Raw genomic sequence first — 21,154 nt, forward strand, 5'->3', positions numbered from 1 at the left:
GGTCATCTTCTGGTTCTCGACCCTTTAAGAAAGGGAAGAAGAACAAGAAGAAGAAAGTGAAAAAGGTGCAAGTTCAGGCTGGGACATCTGTGCAGGGTCAGACCAAAAAGATCAAACCCGATAAGAGTCAAGCTGAATGCTTCTTTTGCAAGAAGCGGGGGCACTGGAAGAGGAACTGTCCCCAGAACATTGCCTCCCTGGACCCGAACAGGCAGAGAAAATTGCAAGTTGTTGCTGGACAAGGTATTTATATGATAACTCCTTGTAATTTCTCTATTTGTGATATAACTGACTGGGTATTGGATACTGGTAGCCCTTACCATATTTGCAATTCATTGCAGGGGTTGCAGGTCAGTAGGAGATTCGAGCAAGGCGAGAGGTTCCTGAACGTTGGAGATGGAAGACCAGTTCCAGTTCTAGCATTAGGAATCTTAAAACTTGTATTTGAATCCCATATCGTTGTTCTTAATGATTGTCATTTTGTCCCAGTTTCTTTTTAAATGTCATTTCTGTAGGCCTTCTGGCCAAAAATGATTATAAAATTTCAATAAAGAAACAAATTTGTAATATCATTAAGAATGGTGTTACTATTTTTTGTGGATATTTGAACAATGGTGTGTATATGTTATCACAACCTGTTAATATAGTCTATTCAACTGGCAAGCACCCTAGATTAGATAGTGTGTCAGATATCTACTTATGGCACTGTAGGCTAGGTCATATAAATAAGAACAGAATAAACAGGTTGACTCAAGAGGGAATCCTCGAAGTCAGTGATTGTGAATCACTTCCAACCTGTGAGTCCTGTCTTCTTGGTAAAATGACCAAGTCACCTTTTACTGGAATAGGTGAGAGAGCTACTGAGCTCTTGGGCCTAGTACATACTGATGTATGTGGGCCCATGAGCACCAGTGCTAGAGGTGGATATTTCTACTTCATAACTTTTACGGATGACCTATCCCGATATGGATATGTCTATCTGATGAAACATAAGTCGGATTCATTTGAAATGTTCAAATGATTCTGAAGTGAAGTAGAAAAATAAACTGAGAAGTGTATTAAAACTCTTCGATCTGATCGAGGAGGAGAATATCTTTCTAGTGAATTTCTCACATATCTAGGAGAGAATGGGATTCTCTCCCAATGGACTCCTCTAGGAACACCACAGCATAATGGTGTGTCTGAAAGGAGGAATCAGACTCTGTTAGACATGATCCGATCCATGATGGGTTTTGCTAGCTTGCCGATATCCTTCTAGGGATATGCATTCGAATCGGTCTGTTATCTGTTAAATAGGGTTCCAAGTAAGTCTGTAATTAAGACTCCATATGAGATATGGACGGGACGTAAGCCAGCACTTTCACACCTTAGGGTCTGGGGTGCCCGGCCTATGTCAAATGATTAGTCACAGACAAACTTGGACCTACGTCTGACAAATGCTCATTCATAGGGTACCCCAAAGAGACAAAAGATATTTTTTCTACCATGCTGATGAACAAAAGGTGTCGTCAGCCTTAAGGCAATCTTTTTAGAAAAGGAGTTCCTTGGTGAAGGAACCGTTGCCTCTAAGGTTGAACTTGATGAAGTTCAACAGGTAAAGGACCGACACCAATAGCTGAACCTGAGTCAGATATGATTAGATCATATCCGAAGCCCAATGTACCTGCACCATTAAGGCGATCCGGTAGAGTACCGCGTCAGCCGGACAGATACTATGATTTCTTGGTCCGGACGGTGATCCCATCGAACTTGATGAGAATAATGAGGATCCGATCACCTATATGGATGCAATGCAGAGACCTGATTCTGAGAAATGGCTTGAAGCCATGAAATCCGAAATGGAGTCCATGAAGGTCAACGATGTATGGACATTGGTTGACCCACCTGAAGGGATTAAACCCATTGGGTGTAAATGGTCTTCAAAAGAAAGAGGGGCGCAGATGGAAAGGTGGAGACCTATAAAGCCCATCTGGTCGCCAAGGGGTATCGTCAAGTTATGGTATTGACTATGACGAGACATTTTTCCCTGTGACAATGCTCAAATCTATTCGGATAATGCTTGCAATAGCTGCCCATCTGGATTATGAGATCTGGCAGATGGATGTAAAGACAGCTTTCCTGAATGGAGAGCTGACCGAAGAGGTGTATATGATACAACCTGAGGGTTTACATCCACAGATGAGTCCAATGTGTGCAAGCTTCAGAGATCCATTTATGGATTGAAGCAAGCTTCTCGAAGTTGGAACATGCATTTTGATAAGGTGATCAAAACGTATGGCTTCATTAAGAATGGAGAAGAGCCCTGCATCTATAAATGGGCAAATGGTCCAGTTGTGGTATTCCTTATCTTGTACATGGATGACATTCTCTTAATCGGGAATGACATCCCCGCACTACAGGGAATAAAAGTTTGGTTGTCATCACAGTTCTCCATGAAGGACTTGGGTGAAGCATCCTACATCCTAGGGATGAAGATCTATAGGGATAGATCTAAAAGGATGCTTGGGTTATCCCAGTCCATGTACATAGACACTGTGCTGAAGAGGTTCAGCATGGAGAATTCCAAGAAGGGCTATCTACCGATAGGCCAAGAAATTTCTCTCTCTAAGAAGATTGTCCGACAACTCCTGAAGAGAGAGAGCATATGAGTAGAGTCCCATATGCTTCAGTCGTGGGATCTATCTTATACGCCATGACATGTACAAGACCAGATGTGGCATACTCACTAGGAGTAGTGAGTAGATACCAATTTGATCTTGGAGAAAATCACTGAAAAGTGGTTAAAGCCATCCTTAAGTATTTAAGAAATACTAAGGACAAATGGTTGGTTTATGGCGAGTCAGATCTGAAACTTGTGGGGTTCACAGACTCTAGCTTCCAATCTGACCATGATGACAGCAGGAGCGTGTCGGGTTATATCTTTACTCTGAATGGTGAAGCCATCTACTGGAAGAGTTCCAAGCAACATACTGTGGTGGACTCTGTTTGTGAAGCAGAGTACATCGCAGCATCGAATGCCACGAAGAAAGCTGTGTGGCTGAGAAAATTCATCAACGAGCTCGGAGTAGCACCCTCCCTCGATGGTCCGGTCCTGCTCTACTGCGACAGCACTAGTGCCATAGCTCAGGCGAAGGAATCCAAAGCACATCAGCAGATGAAGCACATCTTGCGTCGCTTCCACTTGGTCCGAGAGATCGTGGATCGAGGTGACGTCGACCGTCAGAAGATCGACGGAAAGGAGAACCTGACCGACCCCTTCACTAAAGCCCTGGCGATAAAGGAGTTCGACAACCACAAGTCAAAGATGAGTATTAGATACTGTGCCGAGAGGCTTTAGGATAAGTGGGAGTTGTTAGAAAATATGTCCCAAAAAGCCAATCATCAAGCTGTTGACGGTTGAGCAACCAAGTATTGTAATTGATTTGTTAATAAATAAAATATATTTGGTATTTTCATTATAAGCTTTCATCTTCAAATGAACTTCGTTGTTATGATGAAGTTCTTGGACTATTTAGATTCGATAAAGAGAGGATTTATCGATTAGTCCTTAAAACAGTTCACGACCAAATGATAGGCTGTTAATAAGGACGACAGCTTCTATTGAGCATAGGTCGCTGTAGGCCATATGGGTTGGTTGTCCTCTTAACCAAAGAGTATGGAGACACTGGTATGGCATACAGGTGAGTTGTACTGATACATCATCATTGAACATGACCAACTCCAGAGTATTCTGCTGTCGAGAATATCTCTGATGGGATATAGTTATAAGTATCCCTTAGACCTGAGATCGTCTCAGTGACTTGCAAGCAACTCACTGTGCTTTGGTACTGGACTAACTGAATATCTAATTCAGGGATGGAAGGCTTCTGGGCATAGTCAAGTACTTGTGAAGTCAGAGTGTGATCGAAATGGGATTGACCACTCCAAGAGTTGGAGAAGAATGAGTCACTGTATTTCAATTTAGCAAAATCTTGGCCAGGGTAATCCATCAGATGGATTTGATATTTTGAAATACAATGTAGATAATCTGATCAGAGTTGACAGTTGAACTCTGAGGTGTCCTATGATCATTTTGGTCAAGGGGATGAATTATATGCAAACTATATCCGCATGGGTTCTAAGGATATTGTTCTACACATTCGACCTATCCGATCGTAGGTACCATTGCTAGATGGTCACTTCGATTGGTACAGAAATTTATTCTTGTGCTATCGGCTTAGGTTCGGATCTATGAGGTCACACACATTAGAGTTCATGATCCGATCAGATGGTTGATCAACGATTAAGAATCATTCTAGGGTTAAATGATCAATACGATTGACATTTAACCCGGTGCAAGTGTTGCAGGAGGATCGATTAGCAATTTGATTGCTAATTGGCTTAATTTGATTAAGCCAATGGGCTGAGATTAAGTTTAATTAAATATAATTTAATTAGATTTAGTTTGGGCTTGATTGGATCAAGTTCAATTGGTTTATTGGATAAGCCAAATGCAAGGAAAAACTAGTCCTAGTTCAACTAGGACTTGGGTCAATCTAATTTCTAATTTGATTAAAAAATTAAATCAGATTCAAATTTAATTTAATCAGAATAAATTAGGTTCTTAATTAGGTTAAGACCTATTTTAATTGGGTTGATCTAATTTTGGTTTGATTTGGTTTGAGAAACCAAATTAAAATAAGTCATAAGATAGAATCCTAGTAAGACTAGGATTCCACCTTGCACCACATAAGCCTTCCCCATGCCCTCTCTCTCATTCAATGCCAATCTCCTCTTATTTTGTGTGACAAAAGCCTCTCCCAGGTCTCTCCCACGTTCACAAAATGTCTCCTCTCTTCTTTCTTACATGGAAGGTGGTTTGGATCAAATAAAAAAGGAATAAGTTTGGATTTGAATTCTATGAGATAGAGTTTTAGAAATCCAAAACTCTTTCAATTTTGCACCGAATCTATCCAAATTTTTTTTTTAATTTTTATGGCTTTTAGGGTACATATTATGCACCCTTTTCTAGTGATCCATGCACAAAAATAAGGAGGAGGTGCTCAAGAGTTGGGCACCCCTTAACTTGCCATGTTTGGATAAGCCTTGACTAGGTATTTGACCTAGACAAGGACTCTACCATATCTCTCTATATAAAATGAGTTTCTTCATAAAAGTTTTGGAGAAGATAGATATTTGAGAGACCTTTGGGACATCCAAAAATTAGAGAGAAAGACCTTTGGGTCATGGAGATATAAAAGACACAAGTTAGGATGTCTAGAGAGAGAAACGAGAAGAAGAAGAGGGTCTTCTTCTAGGGTTGTTTGTTTTCATATCTTTCCTCCCTCCATCTTGAGTTTTCTGAGAGCGTCTCAGATCTAAAACTCCTCCTTCTACTTTCTATCTTTGAAAGAGTCCAAATCAAGAAGAAGAAGGTACCTGATCAACCATCAAAGAAGGATCAGCGCAGTACTAGCATACTGTGCTGATTTCCTGAAGCAGGACTTCTGATCGAGATTCGTGGGCTCGTGTGGACGATTCCTAGAGGCCGGATGCATGTGTGGCTTGGAACATCATCCTCAAGCCCGGATCAGCGAGGTTAGAATGTCTAACTTGCAAGGTAATAGATCTGATCTATTGTTTAATACATACATTAGATGTAGTATAGAAACATGTTGATATGATCAACATGTAGTTCATGCTGTATATATATATTTTAATTTTTGATTTAATGCTATATAATAATCATGTAATAGGATCTTAGATCTAGGGATTCTCTGATTTTAAAAAATAAATTTTGATTTATTTTAGTCTTCCGCTGTATGATCTTGAAAAAGTTTCAAGATCTAACCCTGAAACCCTAGATCTGGTTCCTACAATTAGATACTGTGCTGAGTGGCTTTAGGATAAGTGGAAGTTGTTGGAAAATATATCCCAAAAACCAATCGTCAATCTGTTGATGGTTGAGCAACCTTGTATTGTAATTGATTTGTTAATAAATAAAATATATTTTTGATATTTTCATCACAAATTTCATCTTCTAATGAACTCCGTTGTTGTGATGAAGTCCTTAGGACTACTTAGGCTCAATAAAGAGAAAATTTATCGATTAGTCCTTAAAACTGTTTATGATCAAATGATGGGCTGTTAATAAGGATGATAGCTTCTATCGAGCATAGGTCGCTGTAGGCCATATGGGTTGGTTGTCCTCTTAACTAAGGAGTGTGGAGACACTGATATGGCATACAAGTAAGATGTAAGGGTATATCATCATTGAATGTGACCAACTCTAGATTATTCTACTGTCAGGAATGTCTCTGATGGTATATAGATATAAGTGTCCCTTAGACCTGAGATCGCCTCAGTGACTTGCAAGCAACTCACTATGCTTTTGTACTGGATTAACTAAATTTTTAATTCAGTGACGAAAGGCTTCTGGGCACAGTCAAGTACTTGTGAAGTTAGAATGTGATCAAGATGGGATTGACCACTTCAAGAGTTGGAGAAGAATGAGTCGCTGTATTTCAATTTAGCAAAACCTTAGCCAGGATAATCCATTAGATGGATTTGATATTTTGAAATACAATGTGGACAACCTGGTCAGAGTTGACAGTTGAACTCTGAGGTATCCTATGAGCATTTTGGTCAAGGAGATGAATTATATGGAAACTATATCCGTATGGGTTCTAAGGATGTTGTTCTACACATTCGACCTATCATGTCGTCGGGTACCATTGCTAGATGGTCACTTTGATTGGTACAGAAATTTATTTCTATGCTATCGATTTAGGTTCAAATCTTGAGGTCACACACATTAGAGTTCACGATTTGATCAGATGGTTGATCAATGATTAAGAATCATTCTAAGGTTAAACGATCAATACGATCGACATTTAACCTAGTGCAAGTGTTACAGGAAGATCGATTAGCAATTCGATTGCTAGTTGGCTTAATTTGATTAAGCTAATAGGATAAGATTAAGTTTAATTGAATATGATTTAATTAGATTTGGTTTGGGCTTGATTAGATCAAATCTAATTGGTTGATTGGATAAGCCAAGTGCAAGAAAAAACTAGTCCTAGTCCAACTAGGACTTGGGTCAACCTAATTTTTAATTCAATTAAAAAATTAAATTAGATTTAAATCTAATTTAATCTGATTAAATTAAATTATTAATTGGGTTAAGACCTTTTTTAATTGGACTGATTTGATTTTGGTTTGATTTAGTTTGAGAAACCAAATTTGAACAAGTCATAGATTGAACCCTAGTAAGACTAGGATTCTACGTTGCACCACCTTAGCTCCCCACGCCCACTCTCTCTTATTTTGTGCAACAAAACCTTCTCTGTCAGGCCTTCACACATGCCCAAAGCTTTCCACTCTTTCTCTCTTATATGGAATGTGGTTGTGGACCAAGTCAAAGTAGAAATTAGTTTGGATTTCAAATTCTATGAGATAGAATTTTAGGAAACAAAAACTCTTTCCTTATGGCACTGATTTTATCTAATTTTTTTCTGAGATTTTTATGAGTTTTATGGCACATATTTTGTACCCTTTGCTGATGGTCCATGGTAGTAAAAGAAGGAGGGGACGCCCAAGAGTTGGGCACCCCTTGTCTTGCCCTGTTTGGATTTTCCTTGACTAGATATTTGACCTAGACAAGGATTCTTCATATCTCTTTATTCAAGATGAATTTTTTCTTAAAATTTTTATAAATTATAGAGCATTGAGAGACCTTTGAGACATATAAAAATTAAGGATAAAAAGTGTTGGGGCATGGAGATATAATAGATACAATATTAAGTGTCTGGGTTAGAACAAAGAGAAGAAGAAGAGGGTCTTCTTCTAGGGTTGCTGAGTTCACCTCTTCCCTTCCTATATCTATGAGTTTTCTGAGAGTGTCTCATATCTAAAACTCTTTCTCGTACTTCTCATCTTTGAAAGAATCTAAATCAAGAAGAAGGAGGCATTTGATCGACCATCAAAGAAGGATTAGCACAGTACTAGCATACTATGCTGATTTTCTGGATCAAGATTTTTTATCGTGATTTGTGGGCTCGTGTGGACGACTCCTAGAGGCCTGATACCTGTGTAGCTCGCAACATCATCCTCAAGCCCAGATCAGCAAAGTTAGAACGTCTAACTTGCAAGGTAATAGATTTGATCTATTATATTTTACATACATTAGATGTAGTATAGAAACATGTTGATATGATCAACATGTAGTTCTTGCTCTTTATATTTTAATTTTTGATTTAATATCATGTGATAATCATATAATAGGATCTTAGATCTAGAGATTTTTTTATTTTATAAGATAAATTTTAATTTATTTTAGTCATCCGTTGCCTGATCTTGAAACAGTTTCAAGATCTAACCTTGAAACCCTACATCTGATTCCTTCAACTATCCCATCATTTAGGGTAAACACGTATCCTGATATTGACTTGCTATCATCTGAATCAAATTGAAAACTAGAATCTGTATATCCCTCTCATTTCAACTCTGATCCTCCTCCATATATGACAAAAATATCTTTAGTCCTTCTTAGGTACTTTAGAATATTTTTCACAGCTTTCCAATGATCCTCTTCTGGATCGGCTTGAAATCTGTTAGCTATGCCTAAAGCATAAGCTACATCAGGCCTGGTACATAGCATGGCATATATAATTTATCCCACAGCTGAAGCATAAGGGATTTCATTCATTCTCTTCCTCTCCTTTAGTATCTTACAATACATTTTCTTAGAGAGACGTATATCATGACTTGTAAGCAAGTAACCTCTCTTATTTGTCTCTATATTAAATCTCTTTAATATGAGATCTACATACCGTGACTGGGATAAGCCTAACATCTTGTTTGATCTATCTCTATAGATCTTTATACCCAGTATATAAGATGTTTCACCTAAGTCTTTCATAGAAAATGTTGCCCAGCTATGCAACCCAAGAGGGGGGGGGGTGAATTGGGTTTCTAAAAATTTTAAGCCCAACTGATTACTTATGAAGAACAAAACAAAGACTTTAATTCAATATTAATTACCTAAAGCAAGAATGCAAGATTATAATAAAGAAATAAAGTGAAGCGATAAAACACACCACAAACACAAGGATTTATAGTGGTTCGGTGCTAACCTTGCACCTACATCCACTCTCCAAGCTCCTACTTGGGAATTTTAATCCACTATACTTTGTATTCAACCCGAATACAAAACGTCGGAAACTCTGACACTAGCTATCCCAAGCTAGATCACTTGTTTTCCGGGTACAAGTAAACCCAAAACACTCCGATTTCAGGTTCGGAACAACCTTTTCTTGTTTTGGAAATCCTCCAAAAACAAGAACAAAAACTCACAAAGAGTTAGAAAATTTTGAGCACAGATTAATACAATAACAGCTCCTTTAAATGAGCGAATATAACAATAAAAACTTTACTCAAATGAAGAACCCTTTTCGAATTTTCTCAAGGTGGATGAACGCTTGAACGAATGCTTGAGAAGAGGTTGATTGTTGATTGAAGATCTCTTGAAAGCTTTGGAAGATCTCTAGATCAAGGTTGAACAATAGGCTTGAAAGATCCTCTCTTTGAAAGCTCTTGAATCTCTTTCACAATCTCTCGTATGGATTTTGGATCCTCTTTTCTTTTTCTCTCAAATTATCTCGTGGATCCTCTCTCTTTTTCTTTTTGGATATTTCGTTGATCTCAGGCTTTTTCGTGCAGATTTCGGATCCTTTCTTCTATTTTTCTTCTTCTTTGATTTCACGTTTGATCTGCTATTTAATCTGCAATTTTTTTCACCATTTAAAGCATTTTATGACATTAGAAGCAAGAGAAAATAATTTAGGCAGATAAAGAGCTGTTAGAGCAATTTTAGGAAGCATAAAAGGTAATTAAAATGGGCAAAAAAATAGCCGTTGCTGACATTTCTCGTCGCAGGGGTCGACTCATGAGTCGACTCATGCTTCAGGGGTCGACTCATGAGTCGACCTCTGTTGCAAAAACCAGAGAATGCGTTTCTGGAAATTCTTGGCTCAAATTAGCAGGGGTCGACTCATGAGTCGACTCATGCCTTATGGGTCGACTCATGAGTCGACTCACAGGTCGTGCCAAGCCAGAAAACTAGCGTGCCAAGGAGAATTTTTGCGTGCCAATCAGCTCACAGTGCCATGAGTTGACTCATGAGTCGACTCATGCACTTCAAACCTTCATAACTTCAAAAATATAAGTCCAAACACAATGAAATTTTCACCAATAGATTTCAAATCATTTGTTCTACCAAATGGTACTATCAAATCAGGATTTTAGAGAAATTATGATTTTGCCCTTGAAGAGCATAAGGACTTTTTCATTTTAAAATTATTTGTATCCCTTCAATCTGCTTTGTAATCATCAAAATCAATCTAGGAGCAACAATCTCCCCCTTTTTGATGATGACAAAACACTTGAACAAAAGCATTTATGTGAATGCATTAATTTCAAAAAAATGCACTATAGGTGTATATGCTTGAAAAATATGATTCTTTTGGCATGTGATATAAATGGTCATATGCAAAAATAGTTTGTCCATTTTCATAAACATTTGAAAAGAGTATTAGATCATTTTGAGTTTAAGATATATCAGAGCAAGAGAGAAAAATAAATTTTTTAATATATCAGAGCAAGAAAAAATAATTTTTTACAATGTTATCCGAAAAGATTTTACAATGTATCAGAGTAAATGTTATAATATAACAGAGAAAATTTCACACTGTATCAGAGCAAATTTTATAATGTATCAGAGAAAATTTCACACTGTATCAGAGCAAATTTTGTAATGTATCAGAGCAAGTTAAAAGAAATTTTAGGGAGTATCAGAGTAAGTTAAATTTCTTAAGATGTATCAAGGTAAATTTCAAAAGATATATCAGAGCAAGTTTGAATTTTGAAATATATCAGAGCATATTTAAATTTTTAAGGTAAATCAGAGCATATGTAAAGAAGTAATTTAAAAGTTACATAATTGCATTGTACTTAGCATTGTACTTTAAATTCTTCAATTAATTTCTCATAATTTGTAATTTTGCTTTTGGGGTTTTGCCTTTGATGAGTTGCTTTTTGTTTAATTTCTTCCCCTTTTTCTTGTTTTTTTTTTTTGTTTAATTTCTCCCCCTTTTTCTTTCATAATTTAGGGTTTTGCTTTTAATGAGTTGCTTGCTTTTTGTTTAATTGTTTACTTTCTCCCCCTTTTTGACATCATCAGACATGGTTAACTATTCCCTTTTTTTTTTTTTTTTTTTTTTTTAGAAATATTCTTTAATTTCTTCCCTTTTAGAGTATATCACAGATGTTTGCTCCCACTTAATATAGCAATTATCAACAGCAAACAACAACAAAGAGAAGACAATATTTCAACAAGGAGAATATATATAACCAAAATATGATCAATATCATATAGGTAAAAGATGATTCCATTAATATCATAATTGTTTCAATACATAATTCTTAAAAAATAAAATTCAACCAGCTAATTGTCAATACATGGCCCCAAGGTATAGATCCTAGAACAAGATACTAACACCTAGGATCTAGTAAAGATCAAGATAAGTCAATGATCGGAGTCATCAGAGATAGGGTGAGGAGATGATGGATCAGAAGTGCATCCTCTACCCCGTCTGCCTCTGCCACGAGTGGGAGAGCGAGATGAACTGGGTGGCTGAGAACGCTGAGATGCTAGGGCTGATACCATGAGTCTGATAGAATCAAGTACGTTCAGTGCTCTGGAAATAGATTGAAGTAGAGCAGTGAACTGAGTGGTAGCATGCTCACTCGATCCTCGGATCTCTTTCCTCAGTAATTCATATCCACCTTCTAGTGCTCCTCTGAGCCTGCCAGCCTCTGCAGTGAGGTCTGTGACCTCAATAGTAGACTCCTGTGGCTGGGGATGGGCCAAAGCAAGGACTTGCCTCTGCAAGTCAAGAACTCTGCCAGTAAGTCTCCAGACTGTGTCCTCAAGCTGCTGGATCCTGATGGACTGATCTGATATCATCTGAAACATAGTGGAGATGTGGGGAGTAATGGTCTGATCAGAAGAGGTGGCTCCAGGTGCAAAAGAAGTACTACCCCACTGACTAGACAGCAAAGAAGCCACACGCTGAGATATATGCTCGATCTGATCGTCAGCCAGTCTGAACTCTGAATGAGGTGCTCTGCTCTCTGGCTGATACACTGATGTGGGCATCCTAGTAAATTCTGAAGGGCCAGCCTCAGTATCAGGAATGAACTGGGTATCTGATGAAGCTGCCCTGAAGTCATGTACAGGAGAAGATGGACCTTGTTCTTCTACTCTGCCTTCAGTTCTGTCTTCAGCTCTTGTTTCAGCTCTATCCTCAGTTCTTTCTTCAGAGCCCTTGATCCAACCACCAACAGTCTTTGTAATTCTCATTCGGTGCAGGCTGTGTTGGTTGAAAGTATCCACATGTGAGAGTTTGGTAGGTGCCTCCCCCTCACAACTAACTCCAAACCTCCTAAATACTCTAGTAAGGGCCATACCATAAGGCAAGTGTGCCTTGGATCTGTTCAAAGTTTCTCTCATGGCCTCTATCATAAGTGCAGGGAGGTTCAGGGGGGTCTGAGTGATGACATGAAACATGACACATACATCTCTGCTGGAAAGTAAGTCATGTCTACCACTCCTAGGAAGGAAGAGCTTTGAAACTATCTGATGCAGCACCCTCATCTCAATGGACAAAATCTTTGCTTCTAACTTATTTAAACTTCCTGAATAAGTTTCTCCTAAGATCATTCTGATCCCCTCTTCTTTAATTGGGAGTTCCATATATGAATATCCTTCACTAGGCAACTGAAGTATTTCTCCCAATATCCTAGAATCCAAGCAGATATCAATTCCCTTTACAGTTGAAGTCACTGACCCGTTTTCATAATGTAGATTCTGGTAGAATTCTCTTACTAGGTCAATATAGGTGACTTCCTTAAGAGAGCAATAGAGTTTCCATCCTTGATTTTTAATTTTACTTGCAAAAGTAAAGCCTTCTCTCTCAAAGAACCGAAAATCTATATTTTTCCCGGTTTCTACTTTTCTATCAGAAAGAGGATTTACACTGGGGCTTATGGAGGATTGAGAGGGACCTTGAGTAGGTACTGAAACTGGAGTGGGAGTAGTTGAAGACTGAGCATGCCTTTTCTTTCGGACAACTTCTTCAGGCTCACGGATTGATTTCCTTCTTTGGGGAAGCTTCATCTTTGGAGCCATATCCACTAAAGTAGCAGACAAGAAGACTTGAATTGAGTGGAGGAGGGATCACAAGAGAGTGACGAAGGATTTTGGTGGAGAAAAGAAGTGGATTTTGAGAGTTCGGTAAAGTGCTAGGGCACGTTCCAACCGCGCCAAGCAAAGCGAGAAAGCACAGAAAATCCTTTTGAAGGAGGCGATTTTTGGTGGAGAGGAGGAGGGAGAATTGCCTCAAAATTAATCCTTGGATTTGGAGCAAGAAGAGTTGAAGAAGACGGCTTTTGGAAGAAGAACGATGGGAATATGAGTCGTCTCACAAACAGTAGCCCTTATAAAAACAATGAACCCGTTGAAAGTTGGTGGGATTTACAAGTTTGCCATTGAGTCGACTCATGGGGATCGACTCATGAAGTTCAGAAAATCAGGAAAAATATGAATAAATTCCAAAAAAATTTGAAATTTTGAGTGAAGGAATTTTGCTCAATGATAAGTTTTTAGAATGATAAATTTGAGCTTTTGTGACCAGGATAGATGTTGAAACTTGAGCTCTAATCAATTCTTTGGAAATTGAGAAATTTTAGGCAAATGGATCTAGAATTCCTAGATTTCTCTTAATTTCACAGAATCTATCCTCACTAAGGGCCTTTGTAAAGATATCAGCTAATTGATTCTCAGTGCAAACATATTCAAGAATTATATTTTTATTTTGAACATGTTCTCTTATGAAATGATGTCTTATTTCAATATGTTTGGATCTTGAATGTTGAATTGGATTTTTAGATAGATTTATGGCACTTGTGTTGTCACATCTTATTGGTGTTTCATTAAGTTTGATTCCAAAGTCTTCGAGTTGTTGCTTAATCTACAAGATTTGAGCACAACAACTTCCGGCTGCAATGTATTCGGCCTCAGCCGTAGACAGTGCCACCGAATTTTGTTTCTTGCTAAACCATGAGATTAGGTTAACTCCAAGAAATTGGCAAGTTTCACTTGTGCTTTTTCTATCTAATTTACATCCAGCAAAATCAGCATCTGAATATCCTAATAAATTAATTTGTGAGTCCTTAGAGTACCATAACCCTAGAGTTTGAGTACCATTTAAGTATCTAAGGATTCTTTTAACAGCATTCAAATGAGATTCTTTAGGATTAGATTGATATCTAGCACATAAGCAAACACTAAACATTATATCAGGCCTACTTACAGTTAAATATAATAATGAGCCAATCATACCTCTATAGTATTTTAAGTCTACGCTTTTACCTTCATCATCCTTGTCAAGCTTACATGAGGGACTTATTGGTGTGCCAATTGGTTTGCAGTTCTCCATTCCAAATCTTTTGAGTAGTTCCTTGGTGTACTTGCTTTGGGTGATGGAGATTCCCTCTTTTGATTGTTTGATTTGGAGTCCGAGGAAGAATGTGAGTTCTCCCATCATGCTCATCTCGAACTCTCCCTGCATAAGCTTAGCGAAGTCTTGACAAAGGGATTCATTAGTAGACCCAAAAATTATGTCATCAACATAAATTTGTATAATTAGCATATCATTTTGATTTCTTTTAATAAATAGGGTTGTATCTACATTGCCTCTTGAAAAACCATTATATAGTAGAAATTTGCTTAGCCTTTCATACCATGCTCTAGGTGCTTGTTTTAATCCATATAAAGCTTTATTTAATCTAAAGACATGATTAGGAAAAGCATGATTTTCAAATCCAGGGGGTTGTTCTACATATACTTCTTCAGAGATATATCCATTTAAAAATGCACTTTTAACATCCATTTGAAATAACTTGAAATTCATAAAGCAAGCATATGCAAGTAGAAGTCTAATAGCTTCTAATCTAGCAACAGGTGCAAAGGTTTCATCAAAATCAATTCCTTCTTCTTGATTATATCCCTTAGCAACCAGTCTTGCTTTATTTCTAATTACATTTCCATGCTCATCTAATTTGTTTCTAAAGACCCATTTTGTGCCAATTATTGAATAATCTTTAGGTCTTGATACTAAGGTCCAAACATTATTTCTTTCAAATTGATTAAGTTCCTCTTGCATAGCATTAATCCAGTTATGATCATTTTCAGCTTCTTCAAAAGTTTTAGGTTCAAGTTGAGATACAAAAGCACAATGATTAAGTACATTTCTAAGTGAAGAACGTGTTTTTACCCCATGCATAGGATCACCGATAATTAACTCCTTAGGGTGCTTGTGAACATACCTCCATTCCTTGGGTAGGTCATTTGTACCTTGAGGTTATTCTTGAATTTCTTCACTTCTCTCATCTTGTTTATCTTCTTGATCCTTGTCTTCTGGAGTTGCTGAGTCTTTCAGAGTGATCTCCTTCATACCTTCTATTAGTGGCTCTGCATCATCAACACCCTCATTCTTCCTTGAAGGAAGATCGTTAGATTCATCAAAAACAACATGTATGGACTCCTCAACTACTAAAGTTCTTTTGTTGAAAACTCTGAATGCTTTACTAGTGGAGGAGTAACCTAAAAAGATTGCTTCATCTGATTTTGCATCAAATTTACCAAGTTTTTCTTTTCCATTATTTAATACAAAACATCGGCAACCAAAGACATGAAAATATGCAATATTTGGTTTTCTTCCTTTCCAAAGTTCATAGGGGGTTTTCTTTAAAAATTGTCTAGTTAAAGCACGATTTAAAATGTAACATGCTGTGTTAATAGCTTCCGCCCAAAAATATCTTGGAAGGTTGCTTTCACAAAGCATGGTACGGGCCATTTCTTCTAAGGTTCTGTTTTTCCTTTCAACTACCTCATTTTGTTGGGGTGTCCTAGGAGCAGAGAAGTTATGGCCAATTCCATTTTCATCACAAAAATTTTCAAAATCTTGATTTTCAAATTCAGTTCCATGATCACTTCTAATATTTTGAATTGAAAAACCTTTTTTCATTAGAGACTTTTCGATGAAATTTAGTGAAAATATGAAAAGTTTCATTTTTGTGAGCTAAAAAGAAAACCCAAGTAAAACGAGAGTAATCATCTATAATTACAAAGCCATATCTTTTTCCTCCTAGACTGGTGGTTCTTGTTGGTCCAAATAAGTCCATATGTAAGAGCTCTAATGGTCTAGAAGTTGAAACAGTATTTTTGGATTTAAATGATACTCTAGTTTGTTTACCTAATTGGCATATATCACAGATTCTATCCTTTTCAAAATTCAGTTTTGGCAAACCGAGAACTAAATCTTTCTTAATTAATTTTGAAAGAGAATGCATGCTGATATGTGCAAGTCTACGATGCCACAGCCAACTAGTCTCATTGATTTTAGCATTCAAGGATACTAGGCATTGCATGTCTAATTTGGCTAAGTCATTCAAATCTATCATATAAACATTGTCATGCCTATGTCCTATAAATTTAATGCCATCGTTAATAGGACTAGTCACAATGCAAACAGATGATTCAAAAACTACTTTATACCCTTTATCACAGAATTGACTAATGCTAAGTAAGTTATGCTTTAAACCTTTAACTAGTAAAACATTCTCAATGTATTTGGAGGGAGTGATACCAATGTTACCTATCCCGATGATCTTTCCTTTGCCATTATCTCCAAAGGTGACCATCCCTCCATCCTTAGCATCAAGCGTGATGAATTGTGATTCATCACCAGTCATGTGTCTCGAGCATCCACTGTCAAGATACCATTTCCTGTTTCCTTCTTGGGATGCTAGACACACCTGCAAGCAAAGGTCAAGTCTCTGTCTTAGGTACTGTTGGTGCAAAAATCCGCCTGCGCCGGAGAAGCTGGAGCTGCGGAAGCCGCGGTCGCCGCTGGGACCTGCAAGGAAAGTCTAAACCGGAGGTGGGGTTGCTCCGGCAAGACCCTCCGACGCTCAAGTCAGTTCTCTGCCTCAACAAGAATGGAGTGCTCCAGCGGAGATTTTAGCAGAGTTTGAGATAAGACGAAAGAGCTTGAAAAATAACGTATCTGAGTCCCCCCTTTTATAGGCGGGGGAGGCAACGGACTGATGGCGACGTGTGTAACTGCCTGGTAGTGGGCCGCCCATGGTCAGGGGAATTGATTGCGAAAGACAATGGAGCAGACACGTGGGTGTCACCTCGACTTGCCACGTGGAATCCGTTATGAGGGGTGGAGCAGCGTCCGTCGTCAGGAGAATCACATGGTATCCATCGCAGGAGGTGGAGCAGGTTCATGGCCGTTACTGTGGCCTGCCAGGGGGATAATGGAGCTGTGCGGAGTCCGCCACAGGAAGTGGAGTAGGGCGGCTATGGCTGCTGCAGCTTGTCAGGGAATGATGATACTGCGTGGAGTCCGCCACAGGAGGTGGAGCAGGGTCACGGCTGTTTTGAGGGCCTGTCAGGGGGCGTGGATCTGTCGATTGAAGCTCGGCAATGGTCGGAGCCATCGTGAGCTGAGTCCGGCTCCTGTAGGAGTCTGGGCGGAGCTGTTCTGATGTCGGCGGCGGAGTCCGGGCGGAGCTGCGCTGATGTCGTCGGTGGAGCCCGGCTCCCGTAGGAGTCCGGGCGGAGCTGCACTGCAAACAAAGTCAAGGGTGAAGTCCGGCTCTGATAGGAGTCCGGATTGAGCTTACCAGCGATTGATATTGAGAGCGGAGCCCGGCTCCCGTAGGAGTCCGGGCGGAGCAGCGCTTGCTGGTGGCGGTGGAGCCCGGCTCCCGTAGGAGTCCGGGCAGAGCTGCACTTGCTGATGGCGGTGGAGCCCGGCTCCCGTAGGAGTTCGGGCGGAGCTGCACTTGCTGATGGCGGTGGAGCCCGGCTCCCGTAGGAGTCCAGGCGGAGCTGCACTTGCTGATGGCGACGGAGCCCGGCTCCCGTAGGAGTCTGGGCGGAGCTGCACTTGCTGATGGCGGTGGAGCCCGACTCCCGTAGGAGTCCGGGCGGAGCTGCACTTGCTGATGGCGGTGGAGCCCGGCTCCCGTAGGAGTCCGGGCGGAGCTGTGCTGATGCCGTCGGTGGAGCCCGGCTTCCCGTAGGAGTCCGGGCGGAGTCGCGTTTGCTGATGGCGGTTCCGCCGTGGGTTCCGGCTGTGGGTATTTTATACCCAACACCAGTCCCCCCACATCCGAGTTTTGAATTTCAAATGAAGGAAGTACACAGAAGTACAGCCGGAACCGTCCCTTCGAATCCCGCACCCTGCCGCTCCCAGATATTTTGGCATTAAATGAGTGCGTGCCGGAGTCTTTTCGAATTGGGGCGGTACGAGGGGACGCTTCGAAGACCCCGCAGGTGCGCTGTCCCAGGTACGGCGCAATTATGGCCCTGCCAACCGCCAGCCGCCTTTAGTCGTCTGCCGCGGGGAGTGGGACACGTGTCGAGCGCGGACTGGCTTGGGGGGATTCGAGATCATTATGGCGTCGGATCCCAGGGTCTATTTAAACCCGTCCTCCCCCCTTCAGGTGTCCTACTCCATTTTTGATCTTCGCTGGCGTCTGTCATCTCCCTGAGAGTCTGCTCTCGCGAACGCCCTTTCGAGCCGTAGGCGCCTTCCATCTCTCGCCCCCCGGGTCCTCAGAGCAAGATAGGTTAGTGCCCACCTTCTTTCCACCGCCTAGGGATCTTTCGTCTTTTCATTCTCTTCGTGTCTTCCTCCGGGTTGACCTTTGGCGTTTCGTTCCCCTCTCGATTTGCTTTTCTAGGGCCCTTTAGGTTTTCCCTCGAGAAAAAATGTCTTCTGAATCTTCTGTCCCCGCAAGTTCTGGGAGTTCTTCTGCTTCGAACCCCCAGGCCTCCGTTTCCGCGGATGAACCCACGCTCGGGGCAGGGCCTCGCCCGGTTTTCGCGCCGGGCGCCATTTCGTGTTCGTCGACTCCGGACGAACTTCTCCTGATAAGGGCTCGATACGGGGTCCCTGCGGAGTATGACCTGGAGCTTCCTGGCCCCTCTGATAGGGCCAGCGCTCCCCCTCCCGGCCGCTTTTGCCTGTACCAGGAGGCCTTTCGTGCCGGGCTTCGGCTTCCGCTCCCAAACTTCGTCGCCGCCTTCTTTCGCTTTTTAGATATTTCACTTGCTTCTGTTGCCCCGAATTCCTTTAGGTTTTTGATAGGGTTTCTCTCTCTTTGCCATATAGCCGAGGTCCAGCCATCCCTCTCCTTATTCAGACATTTCTACACCTTCAAACACCATCCTTCAGCGAAGGACTGATGGTACTTCTCCCCCCAGTTCGGTAAGAAGGGGTTGCTGAAGGGCGCCCCTTCTTCGATTCACAACTGGAAGGGGAAATTCCTCTTTGTCTACTGCCCGACCTTAGAACTAGGTCTGCCCCGTTAGGGGGCTCTGAGGGATTCCGTCCGCCGGGCTCCCAGCCTGGGAGAGGACGACCTCCAGGCCGCCCAGAAGCTTCTGAGTTACCCCGCTCCTTCCCTTCCTAACCTTCTGAGGGAGCAGCTTCTTTTCAACATCGGCCTGAGCCCCCAGGATTCAGCAAGTATTTATCTTTTCTCGCCTTCTTTTTGTTTATTTTTTTCTCTCCTCTTCTTTTTCTCTCTCTTCTTTCTCTTCTCTCTCTTTTCTTTTCTTTTTTTTTTTTTTTTTTTTTTTTTTGACTCCGGACTGATCGATGTTGCTTCTTTTTTTTCTTCTTCTCTCCCCCCCTCCTTTTTCTTTAGCAATGGACGCCGAAGCCACGCGGATGCTCGCCAAGTCCATGAGAGCCCAGAAGAGGAAGGGCGCGACGACCTCTGGCTCAGCGAAGAGGGTCAAGGTGGGAGAGACGAGCTTGGTCGCGCCCGTCCAGGTGACCCCGGCCATCGACATTCCTTCGGATGCCGAACCAGTGGTCCCCCGGGCTCCCCCAAAAAGCCCACCGATCGAGGTCCCCATTCCGGAGGTCCGCCCCGCAGAGGCGCCCGCCGTGGGGAAGAGAAGGAAATCGCTGGCCCGCAGGGCGAGCAGCCACCGAACTGCCGCGGACGAGTCCGTCTGCTCCGAGGGGGGATCGGAGAACCCCTTCAACGACAAGGCTCTGATCAGGCGGCTGCTCGACGGCTGCATTCTGCCCGATGTCGTGGAGAGGATCGACCATGCCGATCCCGAGCAGCGGGCCTGGGATACTCTGGGATCCTTTCTTGAGGTAAGCGGATGTTTATTTGCATGGTTGTTCGGTCTTTGTTGTAATTCTCTATCCGTCCTCGCAGATCGGGCACCAGCTCTTCGCCTACGTCGAGGCGTCAGGCCGCGCGAGAAGGGACCTTCTCCGAGCGGAGGAGCGCTGCCGGGATGAGGCTGCCCATCTTCAAGCGAAGACGACCGAGGTGGCCGCCCTCCGAGAGGCCCTGGAGAGAGAGAGACATGACCGGGAAGAGGAAAGACAAGCCCGGGAGGAGGAGAGACAAGCCCGGGAGGCGGAGAGACGGAGCCTGGAGGAGTCGGTGAGGAAGGCGGAGGCCGAGGTCGCCCATCTGGCTGAGCAAACTCTGGTTCTGATCTCGGAGGCCAGGACCCTTGCGGTGGAGGAGTTCAAGGCCTCCGCGGAGATGAGGGAGCTGAACGTCCAGTTCGGCCTGGAGGCATTTACCAAAGGGTTTGAGCTTTGCCGGGAGAAGGTGGCCAGCAGATATCCCGATCTTGGCCTCGAATTCTTGGAGGAGTCCGACGACGAGGCCGGCCCTTCGCCCGCCGCCACAGCAGTTGCACCCCCCGCGCCGAACTCTCCACCCCCCGCTCCCGAGGTCTGAGACCTCCGACCTTGTATCTTTCTTTTGTTGTCATGCTTCCTTTTCATTTGTCTTCAAGATCAATTAATAAAGCCGAATTTATTTTTGTGGATGATTTTTTCCTCCCTCTGCTCCTTCTTTCCGGCCCTTCATCTTGTAACGAATCGGTCTTTGACGCTTGCCTCTTCCGATGGCAGTGTCTCGCTGAAGCACTCCCCTTGCCCCTGGGGGTCCCGCTGAAGTCCACTATCCGACGGTTGAAAAAGGAGGTCCTCCACTT

This window comes from Elaeis guineensis, chromosome 6 (assembly GCF_000442705.2).
Source record: "Elaeis guineensis isolate ETL-2024a chromosome 6, EG11, whole genome shotgun sequence".
Lineage (NCBI taxonomy): Eukaryota > Viridiplantae > Streptophyta > Magnoliopsida > Arecales > Arecaceae > Elaeis > Elaeis guineensis.